Source organism: Mauremys reevesii, linkage group 6, assembly GCF_016161935.1.
Source record: "Mauremys reevesii isolate NIE-2019 linkage group 6, ASM1616193v1, whole genome shotgun sequence".
NCBI classification, from domain to species: Eukaryota; Metazoa; Chordata; order Testudines; family Geoemydidae; genus Mauremys; species Mauremys reevesii.
This window is the reverse complement of record NC_052628.1, coordinates 54,239,933-54,267,679: the sequence shown is the minus strand read 5'-3', so window position 1 is coordinate 54,267,679 and position 27,747 is coordinate 54,239,933. Positions and strand designations below refer to the sequence as shown.

Here is a 27,747-nt window from a genome sequence, read left to right as displayed (position 1 = left end):
AAAAAAAGACTGCTCTAAATAAAATAGAAAAATATGTAAAATTTGGCAGACAGAATGGAAGTGTTCTTTAAAAAAAATATTTTCATTTCAGTAGCCTCTTGATGTTCGGGGAAAAGGGAATTAAAGGGAGGGTATTAAAGGACCCCTGCTAATGATGGATGTTTGGATTATCCCTGATTTAGGGTCTGTCACCTATGGTCTCAGTGAAACAGAAGAAGGACAAGATTAAAGGTGAACGAAAAGAAAGTTTATTAGGTACAGGAAAGTAAAGAACACTCAGTGGTTTGGAATCAAGGGTGTGAAGCCCAGTCCCTCTAGACCTTACAGGTGTTATGGACTAACAGTCCAGAAATCTATACTTTACAGATGAGATGTCAGTCACGGATGGAGGGTCATGATTGCCTCAGCTCCAGTGCTATGGACAACCCAGACCTTCTACTGTGCCTGGTTATGGTGATGTACACAGGAGGAACACGGATCAAATCAGCTGCTGGACCAGAATCCCTCAATCTCAGGTAAGTAGGGGTGAGTTGATGTGTTGCCTCTTGGAGACTGCTCACAACGACCAATGACCGACGTGGACATGGGCTGCCACCATGATGGACAGCACCCTATAGCCTGTGAAAGGAGCTTATATACTCTCTTGTTTCTGGGCAGTATTGTCGGATCATGTGACCAATCTTTTCCCACCTTACAGAAAAAGGGCGCCAAAAGCCCAACAAGAAGGGAGACCAACATGGCTCCAAGACAACTTTACAGAATTCAAAATGGTGATTGTGAACAATTTTTAAAACGATGCCATAACACAATATACAGTTAGAATACGTAACGTAACAGTTTTCCCGTACATTGAGGCCTCCTCTAAGATCAGGTCTGCACACATACACAGCCCCGGTGTACACACAAAGTTGCACTGGTTTAACTAAAGGAGTGATGTTAAATCAATTCAGTCCCACTGGTACAACTTTGTGCACATTGGTTTAAACCTGTTTTAGATGACAATCTTCTATGGGATTTGGAGAATGCTGTAATTTATTGCATCTCCATCTGCATCCACCTGATCAAGTGCAGAGAGGATACTCAGGCCCTAAAACAGGAAATGAAATAGCCACTGTTTATAAATATTGTAGTCTTGTGTTCCCTCTGCTGCTTCTTCAGCAGCAGTCTTATAATTACCTTTACACAGCTGCACTGAGATCATCAGTGACGTTGAAATGAACATTAAAATTCAAACAAAAATGTTATATTTCTAACTCTGTTCAAAAAAAGGATAAAAAATACGATAAAGGAGAAAACAACATGGATAGTTCATATTCAAGTTTCCATGAACGTGATATAAACAATAAAAGTTAAATATAAAGAGTTAAATGTAACTGCAAGAATGTACATGATCTTATTTTAATTCATCACAAGGTAGTAAGATTTCAGCCACTTATTTAAGCCTGATTTCTACATAACCATCTAAAAATGTACATGTTGACTGACATTTATATCAAATTTCTGCTGTAAATTGAAATGTTTATTATTTTCATTGGCTGATCTATAAATAGAATTTATTTAAATGTACTGTTAACCTGCTTTGATTGGAGTCTTTAATGTGTGCTTTTAAAAATTATGACTGATTTTGTGCTATTTTTCTTTGGAAAGTGGGAGTTTACATGCAAGGACAATGATGTAAAAACTAATAAATTAGGAATCTTTGCTCAAGAAGTACCACAGGATACTTGTATTTAAATCAATTGTAATACACACATTATCTCTGGGTAGAACTGAGAGCATGCAAAGAGAGTGGTGGCAAACTCATGCAGAAGTAGTTTTTTGTTTGTTTGTTTTTACTTTTTTAAATACATAAAGTCATAAATGAATAGTATGTCTTAAATACAAGCATGGCCAGGTCTGCTTTAATGTTTGCTCAAGCAACTAGGTAAAGACAAGACTAGACAGAACAAGAAAATAATTATTGTGCGCTCTGGCTTCTTTATATATAAAATATTCTTGCTGCTTGACAGTGTTTTACACTAGCACTTCATTGCTGAAAAGCATATTAATGGAGTTCAAAAATCCTTTATGAATTACTGTAATCTCTGTTGTCAGAGCGTTACCGGTGTGGTGCTCTGCTCTCTCCGATGTTAATATCACTCAGCTGCGTGCGTGTGTTCCCTCTGTGTGCTGCCCCAGCTCTTCGAAGATAGCTGACCCAGCAGACCCGATGAGAACCCCCAATAACCACAAAGTCTAGTAAGGTATGAAGGCACGTCGGCCAGGTTTATTGTTGAAAAAAGTACAGCCTCCGGCTCCCTGGCAAACGTAGTCCAAGGTGCTGCTGCGATACAGCTAGCCAGTACATATGTACTCCCTGACAATGGACTCAGCTCAGTCAGTGGCGGGATTTCCACTGCCCCCTAGGCTGGACAAAGACACCGCCCCAAGGATGCATTCTTATACACAGATACAAACAAGTTACACATCACACCTGACGTATTGAGGTTCCACCCCTCTATGCAGCAAGGTTCAACCTCTCTACGTATTACGGTGCCACCCCTCACCTTGTACATGTTGGTTCGATCAAAACAACTCTATCCATCATTTTACCCTTTTGCCCCTGTCATTGGGATGGGTCGGCCTGTCCTCCTGTTATCTAGGGAATGTTTCAGTATAGTGTGTTCTAGTGCTGTGTTTATGCTAGGTGAATATACGTTTATGCAGCATCAGCCCTTTTCATGCCAGCTTCTGTGAGCAGGGCCTACCTCTGGCTCACAGCTTAACTTTGCTTTATGTTAGCAAAGTCTTGACCATTACTTTAGTTCAGGCCTCAGGCCTCATACTGGGCCTTTATCAGGGCCTGCACTTACTACAATCTCCTCCACATTTTTAAACAATACAAAGTTTCGCAAATTGTACACATTGGATTTTGCTTGTTCACTAGCACTTCCTTTTCATGCTCATTAGAAGCAAGTGTGGTGAAAACATGTGACTTTCTCAAACCTGGGGCTCAGTCCAATGGTATTTGATGGATTCTACCTATATCCTCCTTTCTTTTAGTTGCATTTTAAAACCCTTTCTTTACACTTTGCAGAATTCCATTTTTTTAAAAATAATTTCAGTGGATAGTATCAATGTTTATTTTTATGAATTTAAATTTTCATGTTGTGGTAAATTATGGGGAGGTTCAGGCAATAATGGGCTCAACCAATAATTATTTAATGACAGTAGACATTGAGATTCAAAAAATTAAAGCTTTACAACTGTAAAACACAAATTTATCAACATCACATGTCAAAACATAGAAAGTAAATATCCTTAAATCAAATTCTGATAAATTCTCAAGCAGCAGTTTTCTTAATTTCACTGTCTATAAATTTAGATCATCGATGGAAATTTTTTTTTTTGGCTGTGTATGTACAGTGAAATTGACATTTTCCAACATTTATCCAAAAAACCTCTAATCCTTCCAAGCCTATCTATCTCATAAAATAAAAACTAATTTAAAAGGTGGAAAATCAGTAAAGGAATCCACAAAATCCACCAGGCTCTAAGTTGCAATTTCAGGGCTTGTCTACACTACACAGGTCAACATAAAGCAGTTTATCTTGACCTAATTATGTCAGTGTCTACACTACAGCCTTCCTACCGCCAATGTAAGTGTTCTACTACACTAACATCATAACTCCACGTCCATAAGAGGCGTAAGGCTTATGTCAGTGTAGATAGGGTGACACAGTGTCTGTGTAGATACTGCCTAGCTTACATCTGCTGTTGTTAGCTGTCATGTCAATTTCAGAGCAGGAACTGTGAAATTGAGAAGAAAGATGGGTGGCTAGATCCCAGCTGCCCCCTGCTCCTCTGGATGTATGGCAGTTGTACCAATGGTATACATACGTGCTCCATTGGATCTTGAACAGAAACATAGTTTTTTAAAAAAATTGTGTAATGTGTGATTGTACTTTGAAAAGCGAATCTGTGCATGCAGAATTATGTTCATTGCCTTAACGACTTCCAAATTACAGGCCTGATTTACACACATATCACCAGCACATTGACTTCTGGTTTGGTAGATACATTTGTTTATTCTAAGTGCAAGCCCTACACACTAAAACATGGCTCAGAAAGTCCAGTTATGTTCAGAGTCCTGAAATTAATGTGATTATACAACCATGCAAATGGTCGTATAATATAACTTCTTATCAAATCCCCACCTAAATCCATATCTGTGGTACATAAATCCATGAAAATGCTACTGTCTTCTGCTAAGGTTCTCAACTCACCATTTTATTTTCCAGTTTTTCTCTCTTCTGTTTCATTGTACTGTGTTTTCCACACAAAGAGGAGTTCATTGAAATTCCTGGCCTGCTCCCACACTGCTAGCCTTGAAAAGACAGAGTGGAAAATAACAGGGGAGTCAAGAAAAGGAAGAGTAGTTCTCTACAAACTTAAGGCCAGATTGTGATATATTTACTCACTGTGAGTAGTACTTGACTCCTCAAGAGTAGTAGCTCACTCCAATAGGACTCAATGTGAAAACTACAATTCAATATGGTAAAGAGTATCACAGTCTAGCCCCTAGAAAGGTGAAGGTTTGGTATAGTTGGAGATTTGGGTGAACCCTGAGGCTGATTCTTTCCATAGCCAAATTATCTATTCCATCCCTAATTAAAATACAAGAGAAGACTGTATGAGCCGTTATAGGTCTATAACGATTTTTCTGCTCCAGCTCTGAAGTGAAGACCGATACTTTAAGAATTGGCATCCTTATTTGGTATTCTCTGTAGAAATGTGAAGGAATGAATTGGCACTGAAAATGAACGATAATTTCATTCCTAGAGATAGTCTCTTGAGATTAGTTTTAGGCCAAAAAAATGGGATGGAGTACAGAAGAATCAGATTTTAAAACAAAGAGGGGGATTGACCTGTGTAATACAGGCCATAGAATTTCATCCAGTGATTCCTGAATTGAGTCCAGTAACTTGTCATTGAATCAGAGTATCTCTTTAAGAAAGCCATCCAACCCTGATTTTCAAAGACTTCAAGTTGTGAAGAATGCACCACCACCCTTGGTAATCTGTTCCAATGGTTAATTACCCTAACTCTTAAACATTTGCATTATTTCCAGTTTAAAATTTTCCTCCTGCCATTGGATCTTATTTTGCCTTTGCCTACTAGATAAAAAAGCCCTCTAGTACAAGGTATCTTCTCTCTCTAGAGGTATGTATCAAATCACCTCTTAACTTTCTCTTTAATATTCTAAGTAAGGTTGAGCTCCTTAAGTTTATTATACTAAAACATTCTTATAACTCTTTTCTGAACTGTCCCTAGATTTTACATAATCTTTTTTAAAGTATAGTCACCAAAATTGGGCATAGTTTTCCAATAGAGATCTAACCAATGCAGTATACAAAAGGAGTATTACATCCCTACTGTTACTCAATATTCCCATTTTCCACTGCTTGCATGGCATCTGGTCTGTGAAGAACCAGGTTGTTCATTTAACACCTTTCTCAAATATTAAAATAGTTTATTTTTTAAAAAATAAGGATTTTGATAGAAATCAATATCTCGGAGTGGAGCTGTGACAGCTTTAAAATTTCCCACATTTTTTTCTCTTTAAGAGAGATGTCTGATGATACAATGAGAGAGAGTAATAGTCTTCACAGTTACTTGCCAGAAATGGAGACTATAACTCCTGTAAAAATAATGATCCTACATATAGTGTTGGGCTACACAACCTCATCTTCTAATATGTCCTGTCCCCCACTATATAAACAAATAGCACCTCTGGGTGCTTCTGCTCTATACCCTTACTTATATCTATGAAATACCTTTCTAATTAGGGATGTGTAACTACTGTCCAATCTAGTTGTCTTCCATTTGCAAAACATTTGGTTGGGGTTATGATTAAATTGAACCCCTGGTTTGGTAGTGTAATACCAGAACACATCTAATCACCTATGCAACATATATGAAAAAATCATGTCCCAAAGATTAACATGGGGAAAAATGGTATAGTATAATTGGAAGCACAGAGCATAAGTTCAATAGGTTTATACCAGGAAAGAATTTGGCCTTTTATTTTGCAATAATGAAATGCATAGTCAATAAAGTCTGCTTCTCATCAGGTGAATAATCAGATGTTTGCTTTATCTATAGCCCACCATGTCATGCCTATCTGCCCATTATATGTATTAATTAGACCACATTGTTATATGGTTTGTGCAGAGTCTCTCAAAGAAGGGATGCACGGGGTTGAAATTGCTCACTGTAATTCTGGCTGCCACAGGGATACTACCCTGCAGGTTCTCCATAACAGGATCCTTTAAGGCATGTTTATGAGTCAGCCCGCTGACTGTACATTTGCATACTTGATAATGGCCTTTGTGCAGATACCTCCATGCATGACTAACTTTTATGTGGTTGTTGCCTGTCGGAGTAATGAATCCCCCACCACACCTAAAATCCTATTAAAACAAGACACTCCTCTACACATACTTCTCCCCTTGGAGAGAGGAGAAGAGAACAAACAACATGACAGATATGAGTCACATTGCTTAATGTACTACTGGACAGATACTCAAATACTACAGTGATGAGCACCAAATGAGAAGACGAATAGAATGCAGGTACAAGTTAATATGTGCACCTGGAGCAGACCTCCAAACATGTTGGGAAAAAATGTGGCATAATAATTTGTAAGAGGTACACTATTCTGAAATCCTGGCAATATTTAAGCCAAGTGGGGTAGAGTAAGAATAAAGTAGCAGTCTCAACTCTAAATTTTCTAACTGTTGGCAATTTTAATATGGATATAAATATTAGAATTTTTAAAATAAATGTGTATTTAATAATATGAAATTGTGGTACCTCAGCATAGTTAAATGGCATCTTTTGGCCTGGATCACTAGGAGTCAGGTGTCAGTAATTCTACAAAGTAACTCCGTGAATATTCTGTCTAATGCCTATATAAACTACTTTTATATTGTGAAAGGTTTGCTTGCATTTATGGAAGAATTTTTTAACACTTTTTTTGGAGCTTTGAAAAATACAAAGAGAAATTAAGCTGTTGCTGAAAAACCAAGCAGCCTGCCATCTCTTTTTCTTTTCTGGGCTAAAGTCCAATTTGCACAGCAGTTGCAAAGAAAAAGCAAACGCATCACTAGATTCAGTGAGAAATATTGTAACAGTATGTAATCTCTGTCAAGATAAAATTGCTTTGTGATTTACATTACAATAAATTCTGACCTTTAAGTGCTGCAGACTAAGCTAATCTGTGAAGTACTTTATTCTATCACTGAATCAGCGTGCGAAGCTGAAGTAAAGTGACTATATTAGTCCCACCATGGTGTTGGGGAAGAGTATGTATAGAGGCAGATTATGGTGCCTTGTTCTATGTGTACTATAATAAGTGGCATAATTGAAACATTTAGTCTGTTTCTCCACTGTGGATTAATAGACTAAATTTCACCTCTTTTGTTTACCTATTGTATGAAGTACAAATTAATACATTTATAAAATATAAGGGTCACACTTAAATTGACAAAAGTGAGGAAATTCAAAGTTAAAGTTAAAAATCTGGCCTGACATTCTAGCCTTAATTTTCTCTGTTGTGCCTCCCCCTCCTCTGTGGGTTTTTTTTTTTTTTTTTTTTTGTGTGCACAACAGCCAAAGTGTCAGCCTGGATATCTCAGCCTTAGCTTTACATTTTTGGCCTATGTCTGTTTAAGTCAGACTTAAAGCTTTGTTTAAGTGCAGCCTTTTGTAGCTAAACTGCCTTTGCATCTTAAGTTAGTATTTTGTTGTTGCTGAAAAAATTACCTAGAGTGAATATTTCAAGAATTCTTTAATTATGTATTTACCCAATAGTCCTTACCTGCAAACACATAATGATCACCAGATTGGGTAAGTATATAATCAATTAGTTATTAAAACAGGGATTCTTGACACATTACCCCATAACAGAGCTGTTAAGGTTTATTGTGTCAAGGTCTACTTGGAACATTTTTATCTTATATGTGCACTTACAGGCACTCTTATGATTATAAAGCACTTAGGGACATTCAGCCAATCAGGTGTCTAGAGTAGCAGAATACTTTTAACTCTATAATTTTGCATAGAGGGTACCTCATGCTGTGGAACTAACTGCTCTTCAGGGCTTTTATTGTTACTATTACACCACATCATTTAAAATCACATTGCAAAGCAGGAAGAATTGTAATTGTAATAAAAAAAAGTTTATTTCTTCAGTTATTTGTGTTACATCACATTTTCATTCTTTGTTTTAAATGCATATGGTGTCATGAGACCACATATAGTTGCATCATCCTCTCAGTGTTTGCAATCTCTGTGTAAACTCTTCAGGGCAGTGCCCGTGACTTTGGGGAGCTATCAGAATCAGCTTTGTCCCTGGAAGCAGGGGGAGAGAAGAATAATTGGAAATTGAGGCTGAAGGCAACAAAGGAAAAAGATGCACTGTGATGTCTGATAGGAAAAGAGAAAAAGAGTGAAGTTAGGAAGAGAAAAAGTGGTGTAATACAAGTGAGAGAAGTGGAGTAAGCTAAAGGTTTTAAAATGTAATAAACATGAATTTGATTTGACAGGGAAATGTTTCTTATACCACTAAATGCTGTGTACATCAGTACACATCTGTTTGACGTCTTCAAAATATGGTCAGAATGTCTACGTAGAGCAGGGCAATACAATTCACCCCAGCTAGGAACTTAGATTTTGTCCTGTACATTTTTCAAGCCTCAGCATTATTGTGTTGATCACCCTTAAATGCCTCTAGGGTTGCTAGGCGCTCTCATTTGAAAATGACTGCTTTGCACTATAACATTTAGATGTTTGTAAGTCTGAGAATACATGTGTGGGGAGGCATAATAGCAAGACTCAAGGCCTGTTCACAGATGAACTGAGAGTCCACTGCACTAGTCTAGATGCAATTATCATTCAGCTTAGCTCTTTAGCCAGCATTTGAAATACAACTGGAATGAACTCAAGAAAGGTTTTCCAGATGGTTGGAGTTGTTGCTGAGGTGATGACACACTTGCCATGGGGCACGGGGTCAGGAAAGTGGTCAACTGAGAATTGAGAGGTTTAGTAGCCAGGTCATTATGCATACAGTTATCTAGTGTGGCTGGCCCTGCCTATTTAACCCTGATGGCATCTGTTGTTCAGACATCAGCTGTGATATCTTTTAACCTGAATCTCCAGACCAGACTGGATGTCTGATTGATAGATAAAGCGGTAGGGGAGTATAGTTGAGCTGATGGCTAGTGGTATCTGTAGTGAGCTTAGATTATCTCTCAAGGAAATTTATCTAATGAAGTTACAGCCTTTTCCCAGCTTTGTTAAACAGTGAGCTTGTATCATCATTTAAACCTGGCAGCAACAAGGCTGAGAAAAAGATGTGTAACAAAACCATTCTGGACAAGTGATCATGCCTGTTGACTTACATAGAATGTTTAGAGGCATCTGTCATGAGACATCCTCCATACCCATAATTCAATATGACCTTAAATATTGTTTCAGGACTCAAAATATAGGACTCCTTTCCCATAATGTTTGCATTTTATTTTCCACTCATTTTTCATTCTCACTTATGTACCTCTACCTTACTTATATTTAAAAAGAGTAAATTATAATATTCACTTCCTCCCAGACATTGATCAATTCATGTGGGTGTCATTCCTGGGTGCAATTCTCAAATGTAACTGATTTATCCATATAAAGAGAGAGAGAGAGAGAGAGAGAGAGTGTGTGTTTGTGGAGGGGGGTTCCACAGAAGATCATTAGCCTCCCTAGTTTAAAGAACCCAGCTGCATATTCCTCTTGACCTTAGTGATCAGTTTGCACGGGTTCAGAAGTCTCTCTCTAGAAGGAAAAGAACTAGACAGACTTTTCAAAAAAAGATTAAACAGATACTCTCTTTTAAAAGGAACAAAGGCCAGCTCTGTGAACAAGGGGCTTGCATGAGCAGTCATGAGCTCCCTTCAATTCATCAGTTATCTAGCAGAAGTACACAAGTTTATGTAGTATAATTATAATGATTTTGCCCTAGATCAGGGGAGTGGAACTTTATATCATATGGGATGGGTTGCAAATTTAGTTGACTTGTGATTTTCATTTACTAGGCCAAGGCAGGCTACATCTGTCACAAACAGCAAGATATCAGCTTGTGAAAGCAGCTTTTTGCATGCCCTACAGGCAGAGGAAGAAAGGCTGGGTAGCACTTGTTTGTTAGAGTTAGCAGAATTTGGAATTAAAACACTGAGTAAAAAAATAAAGACAGTCTGTCTCAGACCACTAGGTATACTGATCAGTATAAAAAGAGTAAAAGCAACTAGTAGCTTGTAATTTGCTACCATAATAAAAGCTTGAAGGTCTCAACCAACAATAATTTATATTGCTCTTTTCATACCAAAAGATCTCAAAGCTCTTAACAGCTGTATTCATACTGGACCACAAACATGCAATGGGTGGGGGAGGGGGAAACCAACAACTGCTGCAAAGCATGCTTTACAACAATGCAGGGACAGGCAAGCACATTAGGGCAAATTTAATGCCATGTGATATCCAGGACCAGATTTGGGGGAAAATGGGTACAAATTATGATTTGAACACAAAGTTGTGTGCTTTTGCAGTCCTGTGTTTGTAACTCCAGCCCCTACCACAGTGTACCTAGATTGTATATTTGTGCAATAGGATTTTTATACATCTACTAGTTATGCAATTGCTTTCTTGCATATTTAGGTATCTATATACTCACTTGCATCTACAAGTGTCCCATTTGCACACACTATTGCACAAATTGTGTAGGCCTGCAAATACACCCACATAATTGTGAATAGACCTCAGGCTTTTCCTGAAAAAATAAAAATCTACCCCTCATTGCCATACAGAGCTAAAGATTACTTTGGTTGTTAAGGTCTCATCCAATTTTTGTTCTATTGGAGTTGTTGAAAATGAAGTTTCTATCTGAGGCTTGTTTGTACCATCTACTTTTTCCTTTTGCTCTTCGCCAGATATAATGAAAGGGGACAAACTTCTAGGTTCAAAATGTTGGTGAGTGGACTGACACTGAGGGATCCGTTTTCCCCAACAGATTTACAGTCAGTAGAGACCTTTAATGTAGAAAGTATGAGACTGTCCCTGGTGCCACACTAGTGAAATAGTGTTAAGTAACAAAGAATCCTGTGGCACCTTATAGACTAACAGACGTTTTGCAGCATGAGCTTTCGTGGGTGAATACCCACTTCTTCAGATGCAAGTGTTAAGTAGTGGGGGATCAAATTCAGGGGGTATCAAATTACACATGAGTAAATTAGAGTAATTTGCAAGCTGAAGGGATGGAGTTATAGGAGGAAAATCAAGTGGCCAGCTATAAAACAAACTGGGGGTGGGCACAAGAGCCTGCTTTACCTTGTTACTCATGTTCCACACAGATTGTATCACCTTGGTCTTTTAAAAACAAAAACAAAAAAAACTACTATTCACAACAGAAATAAAAGATCATGAAACTGAGGTTATAGAAAGAACCACTTCTGTTAAAAGAATGAACCCCACAGAATTTTAAATCTGCAGGAATATATTTTGTGTTTCCCTGTAATATGGTATCCACTGCTGCCTGGAGAGTCTTCCTGGGGCAAGCTGCAGCAAAATAGGTGTGCCTGCTTCAGTTTACACTTAAGGGTACATCAACAGAGCAATTAGACAGCCATGGCTGGCTGGGGTCAGCTGACTCAGGCTTGGGCTTATGGGGCTGTAAAATTGCTGTATAGACATTCAGTGTCAGGCTGGACCTTAGGCCCAAACATCTATGCAGCTATTTTTAGCCCCATAGCCTGAGCCCAAGTCAGTCACCTGGGCCAACCTCAGCTATACCATAGGTCTTTTATTCCCGTGGAGACAGCATTAGAGTCCCTAGAAATCACAGTCTTTCTGAATGTATAGATCTCTTACAGGGTTAATTACCCAAGAAAGTCCCATACACATAAACCATAATAAAACAAGTCCCACACCAGAACCATAGTCCAGACAGTATATGAAGTAGAGCCCCAGTGACCCTCACCTTGCCACACTTCCAGCTCTCTCTGATTCAGAGAGCCAACAGGCACATCCCACTGCCTCTTTCAGTCTTCAACCCTCTCCAGCTCCAGCAGGTCAGTAGTCTAGCCTCTCTACTAGTTTCCAAGCCCTCAGCCCATTTTAATTTCCCATCATTAGTTTTGATTCAGGATGGTCATCAGGCTAGTCTCTCTGCTGGTTGCTCAATAATACCTGCCTCTTTTCAGGAAAAACTTGCAGAGACCTTCTTCTAAATCCCACATCTCACCTAATTTTCTTCTCTTAGAGTCTCCCTTGTCCTTTATAGCTCCCATATGCTGCCCTGCCCTCTTAATTGGCCAACTGAGAACACCTGTTCTAGTACAGGTGCCCTGGACTTGCTTCATTTATAGGGGCCAGCCACCCTATGACAGTCCTTCATTTTGGGTCTTTGCTCCACATTGCACTACAAATTTAAGACTTGGCAGGTTCAGAGAGATGAATACTACCACAGAGGGACAAGAAAAAAGTAATAAATAAGTCATGGAAGAACACAAATTAAAAATAAATGTTAACATTTCTTGATACATGGTATATGGGTTAAAATGAATTAGCTTTGTTTAAACCACATACTCCAACAAACAAATAGCAAACCCCTCATCTCTTACTTAGCCAGATACACATTTTTTAATTACATCTTATTTAATGAAGTTAGAAAAATAGCATTAAGACACATAGGAAAAATAAACATTTATTCTAGGTTGATTCTATTCCTTAGCAGCCTGGACATGTTGGCAGCTAGGGGAAAACAAGGCAAATGTTTGAGTTGTGGAAAGCGGTTTCCTATCTGTAACTTCCTGACTGGTACCATGGTTGGATTTTCAAATTGTTTTTTGTGGTCCACAACTACACAGAGCAGATGAAATTGTAGGCATCTCTTAGGCTGCAAGAGTATTTTTAGATGTTTTGTGGGTTGTGTATCAGTTACTTTGTAACATAGAGTTAGAAAAGAATGTACAAAATATATTTAGCACCCTTTGAGAGTATTTTAAGAGCATTTGATTCTGACACATGCTATATAATTTACAGTGATGCAAATTACATCATTATAAAACTACATATTGGGAAAGCTACTGAAAAAAAATCCTTTGAACTGTGGCTGAGGTATCCACCCTGGAAAAAAGAGTGGTGTTTTTTTCCAGAGATTCTTTGCTTCCTACCTAAGGGCACCTTTTGGAGGATTTATATGAAAAAAGAAGATTTTTGCTGTAGATTATTGAACACAGCTACATTCATGTGAATTGCATTGCTGACTGAGTGATCTTTGCTGGTAGAAGGCCATGAGCTACCATTGCTAGGCTCCCCCTCCTCATTCCTGCTGGTTTGTACTGAGAAGAGGAAGGAGGAGAGGAGAACTGCACTTCTCTACTGCCATTATCTTATATTTTTTGTAATATGTGTGGAGGAACATCTTCAAGTTAAAAAGCTTTGCTGTTGTTGCAGCTTTAGTGGTGCATTAGCAGAATGTTTGGCATTTAATTTCCTTGGTTTAAAAAAAAATCAAAACAGAAGAAAAAGAAGTGGCCTGTAGTTAATGATATAAACAGCTGATTGGTTGCAGCCAGGCTTTGATGTTCTCCCCTACTGCACTGAGGAGAACAGAGTGAAAGAAGTCCATGTCCCATCTTTGCTGCTACTTTTCAGTTTGGCTGGAGATTTCATTGGGATGGCTGCATCTTCACAACAGAATTTTCAAAGAAGGGTTAGGCAACCGAATAGTAGAAGCACCTGGGCCCAGTCTATGTTAGCCTTTCTATCATGGCTAGTACCAATGGCAAATTGCTGATCCAGTTTTTTCTAGTGTAGATTAATCCTAACTGGCCTGACCAGGGTATTCAGGCAGAGAGAAGGACTGGTTAACTAAGGAGCTGCTATGAATCACAATTAGAAAAATTTTGCAAAACGCTCAACCAACCTGCCTTAATTTCTGGAATAGGAATCTGGAGTGTAAAATAGTTGAGCCTGTGATTTTGGAATTTTTGCACTTTTGACTGACTTCTGGAACTTCTGCTAAAAAGACACTTCTATGTATTCCACTGCAGATGCAGCCATCATAATGAAAATCAAATGAAAATTCTCTAGTCAATCAAAAATAGCATCTCTGAGCAGGGCTGGGTGACACAATGGTAAAAGCTCTGGAGTCCTCTCTACACTAACACTTCCATCATTTTCACCATCAACAGAGCATTGCTGGTTGTGAATTGTAGGTTTGAATTTGGCTAGTGTAGACATGGCCTCAGAGAGAATGTGCAGTGATGTCATAAAAGGGCTATGGCTATAGTAGGCTTTGCTAAAAATCTTGCATATATTTAAAATAATTTTCGGTAATCCAATCAAAGACACCACTTTACAACAGGGCTATGTCCATTCTAAGCCTCAGAATTAAGTGTTTTTTGTTGTAGGGTAGCCTTGTCTAAAACCAAATTCTCAGTGTTTGGTTTTTTGGTTTGTTTGGGTTTAGAATACTTTTCCTACCTACCTCCATGAAGCTCAAAAACAACAGAAGGACTTTTAAAATATCAATCAATATCAGGCAGAGACTAAGATAGGGCTTGTCTGTGTGGAGACTTAGTGCATGGCAAGCTGCTAAGTAAATTTATAGTGCATTAGTCTGCCACACACTAAGTGTCTGTGTGGACGCTGCTACAGTGCACAAGAAGTTCCATAGTGCGTTTTGATGTACAAACAGCTGTACATCAAAATGTGCTATGGAACTTTCAGTGCATGGTAACAGGCTCTACATAGGCAATGAGTGTGCATCAAGTTAGTGCACTGTAGATTTATACCCGAACTGGCCACACACTAAATCTCCATGTAAACAAGCCTATAGAAAATTTAAGCCCAGAGTTCAACATTTTGGAAGGTTATGGGCACATGAAAACAGAAGATGATAACGGAAACAGTGTTATAACCTTAATTTTGTTATATTAACCAAGATTTGCTCATAGCCCATTCTCTTTCATACAAGCCCTGGTTTTGAGGGACTGAACTAGCTTAGATAAACCTATTGAGGCCCCAGTTCCTAAGGCACTTAAGAATGTTCTTAGGGCCACTGAAGTCAAGTTAAGCACCCTGCTGGATAGAGTGGACTTGAGCAAGTGTTTGAGTGCTTTACCTAACAGGAGCCTTTGTGTGCATTATTATTCAGTGCCCTAGCAGTCTCTTGATTGTAGGAATTTCTATTGTCTAGCTGGGTTACTGAGCTAGGTTACTGACCCTAGAATTAGATCCTGAATGAGAATGTTAGCAATGTAAGAGAAAGTAGGCATCTCCAACAATTGTTCTATACTGTTTCTCATATTGTTGATTCTTTAGCAATTACTTTGAGGCCACCACAGAACAAATTGCACATTAATGTCCATGTGCTTAACAGACTCTAGAATTGATTAATGGAATGTCTTATAATTAATACAAATGAAGACAAGGCTTTTGTTTGTCAAGATCTACAGAGACTGTGGAACAACCCCAATAAGTGATGCAATTTTCATATAAGAATGAGACCTTACAGGAGTCATAATCTGTATTGAACAATTTTGTGAAGCTTCTTTATATTAATTAGAGTGCTCATAGTTCTTTGATATACAAATGTTTCAAGAGACATAAGGTCGCAGATTCTCTATTGCAATGAATTTCCACTTAGCTCTGCTGGGAAGGGGGTCAATTAGGAAGACTATTATGATTCTCATGGTTATGATCTATCTATCTAAAGAGTGTGATATAACTTCCAGTTTGGGAAGATGTGTGTGCTAGCTTTGATTGAACTAGCATGCTAAAAATAGAAAAATAGTTATATGGCCTCAGTGGCATAACAGAGACTTGTTGGGATGAGTCTCATGACTGGAATATTGGTGTAGCAGGGTATAGCTTGTTTAGGAATGACAGGCAGGATAAAATGGGAGGAACTGTTGAATTCTACATCAAGAATATGTACACTTGTATTGAAGTCAGCAAGAGGTAAGAGCTAGACCAACTGAAAGTCTCTGGGTAAAGATAAAGGGGTAAAAAATAGAGTTGACGTCACGGTAGAGAGTCTAATATGGACCACCAAATCATGAGAGGAGGTGGATGAGACATTTCCAGAACAAATAACAGACTTTATCAGACTCAGAACTGACAGGTAAGGTCCCATGGGGAGAAAAACTAAGGGACAAAAGGAGATCAGGAGATCTGGTAGTTTCTCAAGGAGATAATATTAAAGACACAACTGAAAACTATTCTTATGTGAAGGAAAGAGAAGAATAGTAAGATGCAATTATGGCTCTATGAGGAGCTCTTTAATGACCTGAAAATCAAAAACAAATCCTACAAAAAGTTGACATATGGACGAATTGCTAAGGAAAAGTACAAAAGAATAACACAAGCATGTACGGCAAAATCTGAAAGGCTAAGGCTCAAAATGAGTTACACAGGGCAAGGTATATAAAAGGGAATCAGAAGAGGTTCTTTAAATACATTAGGAGGAAGAGAAAAATGAATAGAAGTATAGGCCCTTTACTGAACTAATAACTGATTACATCAATAAGGATAAGGTGTTTAATGTCTATTTTGCATCAGTCTTCATTAAAAAGATTCATGGTGGCCGCATACTCAACACAATTAATATTAACACCAGGGGAGAAGGAACACAAGCTAAAATAGGTAAAGAACAGGATAAAGAACATTTAGATAAATTAGATGTATTCAAGTCAGCAAGGTCTCATGAAATTCATCTCAGGATACTTCAGCTAGGACTTAAGTACCTTAACTGTTAACAATTATCTTTGAGAACTCATGTAGGATGGAAGAAGTTCCATAGGATTGAAGGAGGGCAAACATAGTATCTACCTTTAAAAAGGGGAACAAAGAGGACACAGAAAATGATAGACCAGGGATTGGCAACCTTTGGCATGAGGCCTGCCAGGGTAAGTACCAAATGGGGGCTGCGGAAAGTGGCGGCCAATATATCCCTCAGCCCGTGCCACTTCCCGCAGCCCCCATTGGCCTAGAGCGGTGAACTGTGGCCAGTGGGAGCTGTGATTGGCCGAACCTGAGGACGTGGCAGGTAAACAAACCGGCCCGGCCCACCAGGATGCTTACCCTGGCGGACCGTGTGCCAAAGGTTGCTGATCCCTGTGATAGACCATTCAGCCTAACTTTGATATCTGGAAAAATACTGAAACAAATGATTAAACAATCAATTTCTAACCACCTAGAGGATAATAAGGTTACAAGGAATAGCCAACATGGATTTGTCAAAAACTAATCATGCCAAACCAACCTAACTTCCTTCTTTCATGGGGTTACTGGTCTTGTGGTTAAGGGGAATAAGTAGAAGTGATATGTATTGATTCTAGTAAGGCTTTTGATACAGTCCCACATGACATACTCATAAGCAAACTAGGAAAATGTGGTCTAGATGAAATTACTATAATGTGGGTGTACAGCTCGTTGAAAGACCACACTCATAGTTATCAATGATTCAATGTCAAACTGGGAGGGTGTATCCTGTGGGGTTTTCTAGGGGTCAGTCCTGGGTCTACTATTATTTAATATTTTCATGAATGACTTGGCTAATGGAGTGGAGAGTATGCTCATAACATTTGCAGATGACACCAAGCTGGGAAGAGATGCAAGTGCTTTGGATTGTGGGATTAGAATTCAAAACAACTGTGGAAAATTGGAGAACTGTTCTGAAATCAACAAAATACTACACTTAGGAAGGAAAAATCAAATGTACATTGCCAGTCCTCTGAGAGCTCTCCCACACTGGGAGAATCCCCAGCTGGTTTAAACTATTAGGTTTTCTTCATATGTAAAATATAACCATTTTTGGTAAGGAAATAATTGCATGAGTGGGTGCTTTGGGCTTCTTCCTGTTCCAGGACTAAGGATGGACTGACTAAAAGAAGCATGAGAGGGACCAGGTGGGTGAGGCAATCTCTTTTATTGGACAAATGTCTGTTGGCGAAAGAGACAAGCTTTCAAGCTACACAGAACTCTTCTTCAGGTCTAGAACCAACATGGCTACAATTCTGCCAACAATAAAAGAAGTATTATCCCGTATCTTCATCAAAAACCCAAACTAAACCTCTTGGAGGTTTGAAAGACTGGAAAGCTTTAAAAAACAAACAAACAATCCCCCACCCCATCATTTGACATTTTGTAGTTCCATTTGGAACTGGAAATTACAAAATAACCCTAGAAAGGTTGTTTCCAACTTGAAGCAGGAACTGCTAGAACTCGCATGAGAGTCAAACTCATTGGAAAATTTCAGTTAAACATTTTTAACAAAAAAGTTTGATTCTCTCCCCACAGCTTGATTTTCAGTCCAGGTCTAACTGAGGGTGTCTATTTTCATACAATTTCCATTCCAATTTGCAGATGTAAGATGTTTAGATGGGCATCCAAATTTGGATACTAATCAGAACCAAAATATTATAACTGACTGCAGAGCACTGCTGTGAATGCCGTAGTACACCAATCTCCCTAGATGTTTGGTAGCATGCTGGGTGTACCATAAGCTCAGAGGCAAGCACTGTAGGCACTCCAAGCACTTAGGCCCTTCAGTCTCTAGCCCTTGGTGCATTTCCCAAAATACAGACTTCAAATAAAAGGATTACTTTACTAGCCCTGCCAGAAATAAAAGTTGCAATTACCCTAAGCACAATGACTTTAAGTTATAAGACAGAGATAAAAATGACAGTTCCTAACTCAGCCCCTGGGGCAGTCCAGTACAGGGGTTTAAAAGAATAAAGTCCCAGTTCCCAAGCTCTCAAGTCCAAATCTATCTCTTTGGCCCTACAGTTTCACCTCCCATCTGCCTGCAATTCAGTCCTCTCTTTGCAGGTGCCTATGTCTAGGTTCCTGCTGAGCATGCTCACCTGTGGATATTACCTCCTTTCCTGTTATTTGGAGTTTGTGGAGCCCTCTACTGGCTGGATGTTGAAATGGGTGGCAACTATGCCCACTAATGAGCCAGCAGGTTCACCCTTATACCTTTTGCCTACCACATCCAATTTCCTGTGGACTGTTGGATTTTGATTTTGCTGTGCATTTGGCATCCAAAGCATTGTTCTAGTGCATGCAGGAATAATTTAGATTGATTTCCTGAATCTCATATATATTCAGTTTGAAAGATAAATTATCTTCCCTCAGTATTCTTATTAATTAAAAAATACAGCTTTGCATTAGTTGCCTAGTTGTTAGAAGTGGATTGTTTGTGTGATCCAATTAAGTAACAAAAACAATAGAAAGCTGGGTGCATTTTAAGGACTACATTTTTCAAAGGTTGCTGTAATTAACGCCTGTAAAAGTTTTGCTTGCATCCACTGTTTTCACAAACCGAAATTTGCACATGAAGAATGAATAGGCAATTGCCTGTGCAAATGGATATCAATGCATTCAGTTACTGACTTTGCACAGACACAGTTTTTGCACACACAGTTGTGTGTGCAACTGATCTCACAACACTTGATAATTTAATCCCAAGTCTCCTGGAAATGATTCTTGTCTTTAAATAACTGAGTGTAGCTACTTGGTGAGAAGCAGAATATTTCATTGAATCTTAAAACAACTCTTTTTCATATAACTTTAGTCCAATGGAGAATCTACAAGTTTGCATTAAATTTGGCTTGCGGATAGGACTAAAGAATTTGCTCCTCAGATAAGACACTGTCGTCATTTTACAATTCCTATAGCCATAGAACATTTTGAAACAGATTAATTTAGGTACATTTTAGAGCTGTTGTTTCTCCATCTATTAACCTCTGAAATATTATATAAATATTGATAGCAGAGGATCGTGTCTCAAAGATGTGCAATACACTTTTCCTCTGCTTCTCTTGAAGAGCCATCATTGTCATCTCTACTGGAGTTTGCAGTGATCATAGCAAAGCTTACTGTTTATCTTTACAGGGGAATTCTGGTGTTCAAAGTGCAGATTTCAGTGAAATGTTTCCTTCTGGCACCAGGTCACGCATTCTCACCCATTCTTCTACTTTCCTGTTTTTTAATGAATTAGTGTAATATTGAGGAAAGGTGCCACAACACATACATAACAGCCAGTAACATCATAAGCTTCTCCATCAAAATGTATTAACTATATTCTAAAGCAGTGGTCCCCAACCTTTTTGTGGCCAGTAGCACATTCATGTTTTCAGAAGAATGTGGCGGGCACCAACAATTACTCACATACAGGGCCGGCTCCAGGCACCAGTGGAGCAAGCACGTGCTTGGGGCAGCACATGCTGTGGGGCAGCATTCCATCCATTCTGCAGAGTCAGAGCGTTTTTGTTTGGTTTTGGTTTTGGTTTTGGGGTTTTTTTGGTGCCAGTTCTGGGCAGTGCGGAGAGAAGCTGGGAGGACACAGAACACTGGCACCCGCAGCCTGCAGCCCCGGAGTTCTCTGTCCCCGGCAGGTGCGGGGCCGCGGCTTCTCTCCGGCTTAAGCCGCAGCCCCGTGCCTGCCAGGGACCGAGAACACCAGCGCCCACAGTCTGCAGCCCCAGAGAAGCTGGAGAGAAGCCGCAGCCCCGCGTCTGCCAGGGACCAAGAACACCAGCGCCCGCAGCCTGCAGCCCCAGAGTTCTCTGTCCCCGGCAGGTGCGGGGCTGTGGCTTCTCTCCCCTGCTGGGCACTAGGCAGGCACACATAAATGCCCCAGCGGGCGCCATGGAGCCCGCGGGCACCACGTTGGGGACCACTGTTCTAAAGTGACCACCTGTAGAGGTGAGAGTTAGAAATGTTTAAAAAATAGTAAAACTGAGGGAATTTTTATTAAAAAAAATTACTTTTTTCCAAATTTGATGAAATTTGTTTAAATTGTTTGGGTTTTAGTAGAAAAGCAAAAGACAAATTTCAATGAACAGTCAAAATTTCAAAAAAACTGACTATCTGTTGCATGCAGGTTGTCAGTGTTGATGACAAATATATAGTATGGTTATCCAAAATACATTTTCAGCTATGAGAAGTTTTGTTCTACTCAATCTAATAGGAACGCAAAGATTCAGTCTTGTGGTTTGGGGCAAGAAGGAGGTAGGACAAAGTTTGTCTAAGTCTGAGGATGGCAGTTTTCCAGTTGTTGAGCCATGAGGGCCAGCTCCATTATTCTCCAATTAGACAAACCACCCATATGAAGCAACTAATGTGCAGCAGTACTGAAACAGGCAAATCACATTTATAGTTCCTAAGGACAGCGTATTTCAATTCACATTGAGGATTGAGGCCTGAGCGAGAGTTACAAATATGCATATAACGGGCAGTTAGATATCACTGTCATCATGAAAGGTAACCTGGAATCAATCCAGGCACAATAATGTCTTATTTAAAGATGGAATTACTAAACAGCCTGCAAAGCTGTGTGGTCAGTGCTTTTAGGCTAGACATACAAAAGCAATATTTTTCTCTAAATTCCAATTTGACAGTTTGCTGGAATAAAACACTACAATAATTCTAAATCTACTGGAATGTTGAGAAAAAAAGTGCTATTTTTGTATCGATCATTATACTGGTTGTTCACAGATGTGCAATGGTCAGTATTGTAAACAAAACACGGTATCTCTATCAAGGCTCAGTTCAAATTATTTTTCAATACATCAAAATGGCAATTACTTTTTTTTCTACAATTTCATATTTTTGCTATTTATACAGTAACAGCAATAAAGACCTCTGGGTTAGGCATTTTCTGAAAGTTAACTCCAGTCTTTAACTCCTCTAGCCAGTCAGTAACTGGTATGATGTTCTCCCTGACAATCATTATTGCTTAAGGTTTGGATCCTGGCTGCTCAGGAACAGATGCACAAAGCAGGCAGATGGTACACTGGGCCCTTGTGCACCTGCACAGCTAGAATTCTGCTTGTGGTCCCTGAGTGTAAATGCAGTGTGAGAACACTGCCTGCAGCATTAGACATCACAGGGAATAGAGCCACTAGCAGTTGGAGGCTGGTGCTGAGGGCTGTCACAGGATTTGTTCCCCAAGACCCTGAGCTGCTCCTGTTTGCCTCTGCCCTCTGTAAGCATGACATTGGGAACTGCCACTCTACCCTGCACACCTCTTTCCTCCTTAACAGGGCTGTGGCCTTTAGGTAATGGAAATGTTTCCCTTTCTGTAGCATGTAGGAGATAGTTCCACTTTTCCCATGTTTTCTGAGTGGTATGTTAAGGATTCTGGAGTTTGTAGAAGAGGCTGAAGGATATTTAGGGCCAGTTTCCTTTTTAATGCTGGGGGGGTACCAAATGGCTCTAAGATACTTTGTTTACAGTAAGCTCCTAGACTCCCACACCAGCTGTGTACCTCTCCTGACTATGACATCCATATGGGCAATTCTCAAAGAACCAGTTACTATGGTAACCTTTTAATCCAAATACAGACCATTTCTCCCACCAACCTCTCCAGTTCTCCATTAGCTTCTTCTCAAATGTTTCATTCTGTGGACCACTAGACAGGATAAGTATTGGCCCATGGCCCATAGTTTAAGATCCACTGCATAGAATTTGAGGTTTTAATTCTCTCACACAATAATAATTTATGCTGCAAAGTTCCTAGATCTATTTCTGCCTGATTTTCAGTCCTCTTAGGTTTGATGCATAACAAAATACTCCAATGGGTGGTCAAATTATTTAGAATATTTTCTTACTGCTGAGAGCTAGTTGAGATGAGAATGAAAGAAACATGATGGATATTAGTCAGATCACTTAAACCATTAATGGAAGGTGCTCAGAACCTGGATAGAATAGAATAGCTGCATGATTTCAGCCCTTCACACACCTCTGTCTTGTTAGTCAAAGAGTGAAGATAATTGCAAGACAAAGGTCTTCACTTACATGGCCCACGGCTGTGGAATAGTGCCATGTTTGTACTTTTTTTTTACATTTGTAATTAGCATTTATCCACTGAATGTAATTGCACATGTAATGCTTTTAGCTGATTTATCCATTGTTTTCTCTGCATACTTGTAATATGTTTTAAATTAAAATAGCATTGTTTAATGTCTCATTTAATGGAGATTATAAAAACAGTAAGTATTTTCTTAAAGGTTTCTTTTCCATTTGAGAAATAATAAAATAGGCAGGACTGTATTTAGCCATCTATACATTCCACCATATCACATTGGGGCCCATCTGTATTTTTTTGTTAAAAACAAGTTAATTATTCAAAAGAAAAAAGACAAAGAATAAAAGAGGGCTATTGTTTCAATAATTATATGCGCATGCATTAACATCAGTTTTCTTCTGTGGTACAGTAACTCCTCACTTAATGTTGTAGTTATGTTCCTGAAAAATGCTACTTTAAGGAAAACATTGTAGAGCGAATCCAATTCTCCCATAAGAATTAATGTAAATAGCGGGGTTAGGGAGCTGGGGACATTTTTTTTGCCAGACAAAATACATTATGTACATATACAGTATAAGTTTTAAATAATTTTAAACAAACAATTTAATACTGTACTCACCAATGATGATAGTGAAGCTTGTTGAGACAGGAGTGTAGTGGGGTTGGGGCACAGGGGCTTGCCCTGCTCTGCCCGCCCGGCGTTCCAGCTGGTGAGTGGGGTCGGGGCTTGCCCCATTCCGCCCACCCGGTGCTCCTGATCTAATAGATCAGCAACCTAATAACGAAACCAGGATGACTTTAAGTGAGGAGTTACTGGTGAATAGCCTTGTGATTAAGACCCTGGACTGGGATTCAGGAGATCTGGCTTAAATTTCTGCTTTTGCAACAGACTTCTTGTGAGTCCTTGTGCAAGTAAGGTAAAATTTTCAACAGTGAAACTCAATAGAACTTATACTTCTAAGTCACTTAAGTTTGAAAACTTTATCCTTACCTTTTCCCTATGCCTCAGTTCCCTATAGATACAGTGGAGATATTACTACTTTTCTCCAACCCTTTGTCTTGTCTATTTAGAGTGTGAACTCTTTGGGTCAGGAACTGTATCTTACTCTGTTCTCAGAGAATGCCTAGGACAAAGGGAACCTGATCTTGCTTGGGGCCTTTAGGTATGCCCATAATACAAATAATTACTAATAATAATTATTAGTAATGACTATTAGTATGACTAGGAGAGTGGGTCCAGGTTATCACATTGGTCCGATCAGGCTATAGTTATCACTGAGGTGACACTTCCATTCCTAAGTTTGTTTCCTGAGATTTATTGTCTTTTACTTCCCAACACACACTACAGCATGGAACCCTATATTATCTCTCTTTTCAACAGTTTTGTGATCTTTGGTGTATATTTTCATTTGGCATCCTGTGTCCTGCACATGAATGGATCAGCCATCTTCTGAACCATATAGTTCACAGAATCCATGGCTACATTTTCATGTTTCTTTGGGGACCACTATATTTTTGCTATGCATAACTTGAATTTGACCGTGTACTATATATTTAATAACCTATCTGCATGCCTACATGTGGACTATTGCTTCACTAAATGTTGGCTAAATGAACAGTTGAATTAATTTCTCATGCAAGGAATTCATATTTGTTTAGGAAGGCCAAAACTATTAATTGCCAGCTCAGGTCTGTGTGGCTACCACTTTTGAAGTCTGTAGGTGAAGAAGGGGGAAAAATCTTGGGGTAAGCACCATCCTCTTAGTGATTGTGAGAGTGGATGAAGTAAGAAATAGCTTTTGTATTAGTATTAATGCATTATATCCTAGGGTGAAACATTGTCAGTTTAGACAGATAAAAAGCTAGTAAAGCTTTAAGTGTAGGAAAGTTTTAAAGTAATGGGAGAGCATATTGCTTTGCTTCATGTCTGATAACACCATTGCAATGTGACAAGATGTCAAGACAGCATGTCATGCCTTTGGGTGGTCTTGTGTGTTTCTGACTGGGAATCCCCTTGTACCAATCAGTAAAAATGAACACTTATTTTAAGCTTTTTATAGTGACCAGTTTGTCCTAATAAATGCATATTCCAGGTATTTATGTTCTAGCACACCAGCATCATCAGCCATGACTAATACATTCTTTACACTGAGAAAAGCTTTACTAAGTACAGGCTTGGATAGTGGAGTGTTCCTGGAGTGAAGACATTTGAAAGATATTTTAATTCGGTGGCACCACGCAGAGGGCATTAATCTTTCTTGTGATTTCCTCTTATTGTAACAATGGAAAAGACTTTTAATGTGCAAACCTCGTTAAATCAATCATCCTTGGGAATTCAGATGCACAGTGTGATAAAGGCAACAACTTTCAATACCTAGAGGCAATTTTTTCCCTTATGTTTTGGATGTTGGGTTTTAGGAAAAATAAGTATTTTTAATTGAGTTTTGGTCCTATTTAAAAATTTATTTTTTTAATTTAACGGTGCCATACTTTGCTTGAAAAACAATTTTTAACACCCCCCCCAGTATGATACAAATAATCAATGCAGTAAAATGACAATGAACATGCACTGTGTAAACTTGCATCCAGCCCATAACCATGATCTCTTAAGAGGGAATGGTGTAAAGCATTTATTACATGGTGAGAAATCCAATATAAAGTAGAACTATAATGCATGATATTGAATGGAAGACTACTGTTTTTATAAACATCCCAAAGTTTAATGAAATTTAAGATATTATGTAAAATATCAGATTTCTACAGTGTTTCTGATTTAGCAAGACATCATTATTTATAACTTGTCTATATAATCTAAAAATGCTGGGATTGCATTCTCTATTCTGAGAAAGTAGAAGTGTAATACTATTTGAAAAAGTCAATGATCGTGTCATTTTGCATCACAAAGAGTTGGCTGACTATGAGTAATCCTCAGGCATTTGTCAAGCCTAGGCTTCCCATGGGAGAAGATTTTTACTAAGTACCATAGCTTTGAGAGCGAACTAGGACATTTGATGTCTTTCCACATGGATAACAGCATTACATGACATCTAAGTAAACTTACATTATCTATTAATTGACAGCTTAGATCTGCCTAGCTCAAGGGAAACTGACGGCTATGTGAAGACTGAGGTAGGGTTAGAGGACAAAATGTCAGTTGTCACTGGGTTATGTCTCATGAGACAACTAACAGCCCAGTAATGTAGAATGGATTAAGCTTTTTTATCATGATTTTTCCATTCTCTCTTATTTTTAGTGATTATTACAAATAGCAAATATCATACACATATTCAAACAAGGCAATCATTTCTAAATTTGTGGCTAACACTAAGTCACAAATATGATCTCTGAAGCTTTTAAGAAAACAGCTAAAATGATTTGATGGGTGCAGTGTTTTCAAGGCTCTCTCAGAATATATTGTGCCTCCAAACATTATGCATTCCTTGTACAATGGAGAAGAAGCTCAAGAAGCTTCGAGTTTCTCTGCTGTATATTCAGCCCACAGAAGGCAGACACATCAGCCACGTTTTTCAAAAGTGACTAGTGACTTTGAGTGCCCACCTACTGAAAATTGAGCCCACTTATGGTGTTTCAAGTTGGGTACCCAACATCACTAAAATGGGCTCAATTTTCAGTGGGTGGGCACCCACAGTCGCTACCCATTCTTTGCAAAGCTTGGCTATCATGTTCAATATCTTAGTTCTAAGTTAAAATTTAACACTCAGGTGGACTTCTTCAGTTTTTTCTGCATCTCTTCATCAAGAATTGTCTCAAAAAAGTTTAAAAGTTTAACAAACTTTTAAAGTTCGTATTATAGTACGAACTAATGTCTTCTCACAATATTTTGCTATCATGTGACTTTTGGGTGTAAAACGAAACAAACCAAACAAATAAATAAACAAATAAAAGGAATTGAATGAGAGAACGGATGGAAGACATCATGGCCTGGATGCATGAAAGGAGTTAGGTATCTATGTCCCAGTTTTGAGACCATTTCAATGCACAAAGCTCCCACTGAATGTCTGCAGGTGCCTAAACTCGCTTGGTGCCTAAGTTTTTGTAGTGAAAGCTCCCTAGGCACCTATGTTTTTGCCTTTGAGCATGCGCATTGCTGCCTCCCTATAGGCATCCAGATGCTTGTCTGTTGCCTAGGACCCAGAACAATTCACAAACCAGGAAAGATAGATGTTTAGTCACATAAAGTCATGTGCAGGGCCCAGTCAGATAGGCATCCTCTTAGCAGGTCTACCAGATCAGGCCCCTCAAGCAAGTTTGCACAAAACAGCCGAGGAGGCAGCAAATGAAGAGGCCCACCTGCATAACTTTTATCCCAGTGGCTAGAACACTCACGTGAGATGCTGGAGACTCCCAGTTCAAGTCCTCCCTCCACCTGAGGGGCAGGGGCAGGGGTGGGGAAGATTCGAACAGGGATCTCCTATCTCTTATGTGAGTACCCTATTGTTGAGGGGTTTGGTTGGGATTCGTTCCTCGGCAGGGCTGTGGGGTATCCCACCGCCTCGCTCCACCTCGCCGTCCGTCGACTCTGCGGTCGTGGGGAATAACACACACTCAGTTAGGGGTTCAGGCCCTTGGAGCGGGGGCTGAGTCAATAGTCAAACTGCGGCCCAGGCCCTAGGTCAGGGCTGGGCAGCCAGCAAACAGTCAAGGACTCAGGCCTTTAAGCAGGGACCGAGTCAATAGTTCAAATAACAGCCTAGGCCCTAGGTCAGGGCAGGGCAGCAACCAAACAGTCAAGGACTCAGGCCTTTAAGCAGGGACTGAGTCAATAGTTCAAATTGTTCTAGCCTCTCCAGGCCAGGAAAAGGACAAGGGGGAGCCTGTCACCC

General features: G+C 39.2%; 1 long non-coding RNA gene across 1 annotated transcript; it reads right to left on the bottom strand.

Moving 5' to 3' along the window:
- Positions 1–225: 225 nt before the first annotated feature.
- On the bottom strand, positions 226–12,310 carry LOC120408523. The gene is made up of 3 exons (XR_005600753.1): positions 12,059–12,310; positions 4,266–4,366; positions 226–1,087 (listed from the first exon to the last, which is right to left on the bottom strand). It is a non-coding gene; the product is annotated as an uncharacterized LOC120408523 (long non-coding RNA).
- Between the last annotated feature and the right edge of the window lie 15,437 nt (positions 12,311–27,747).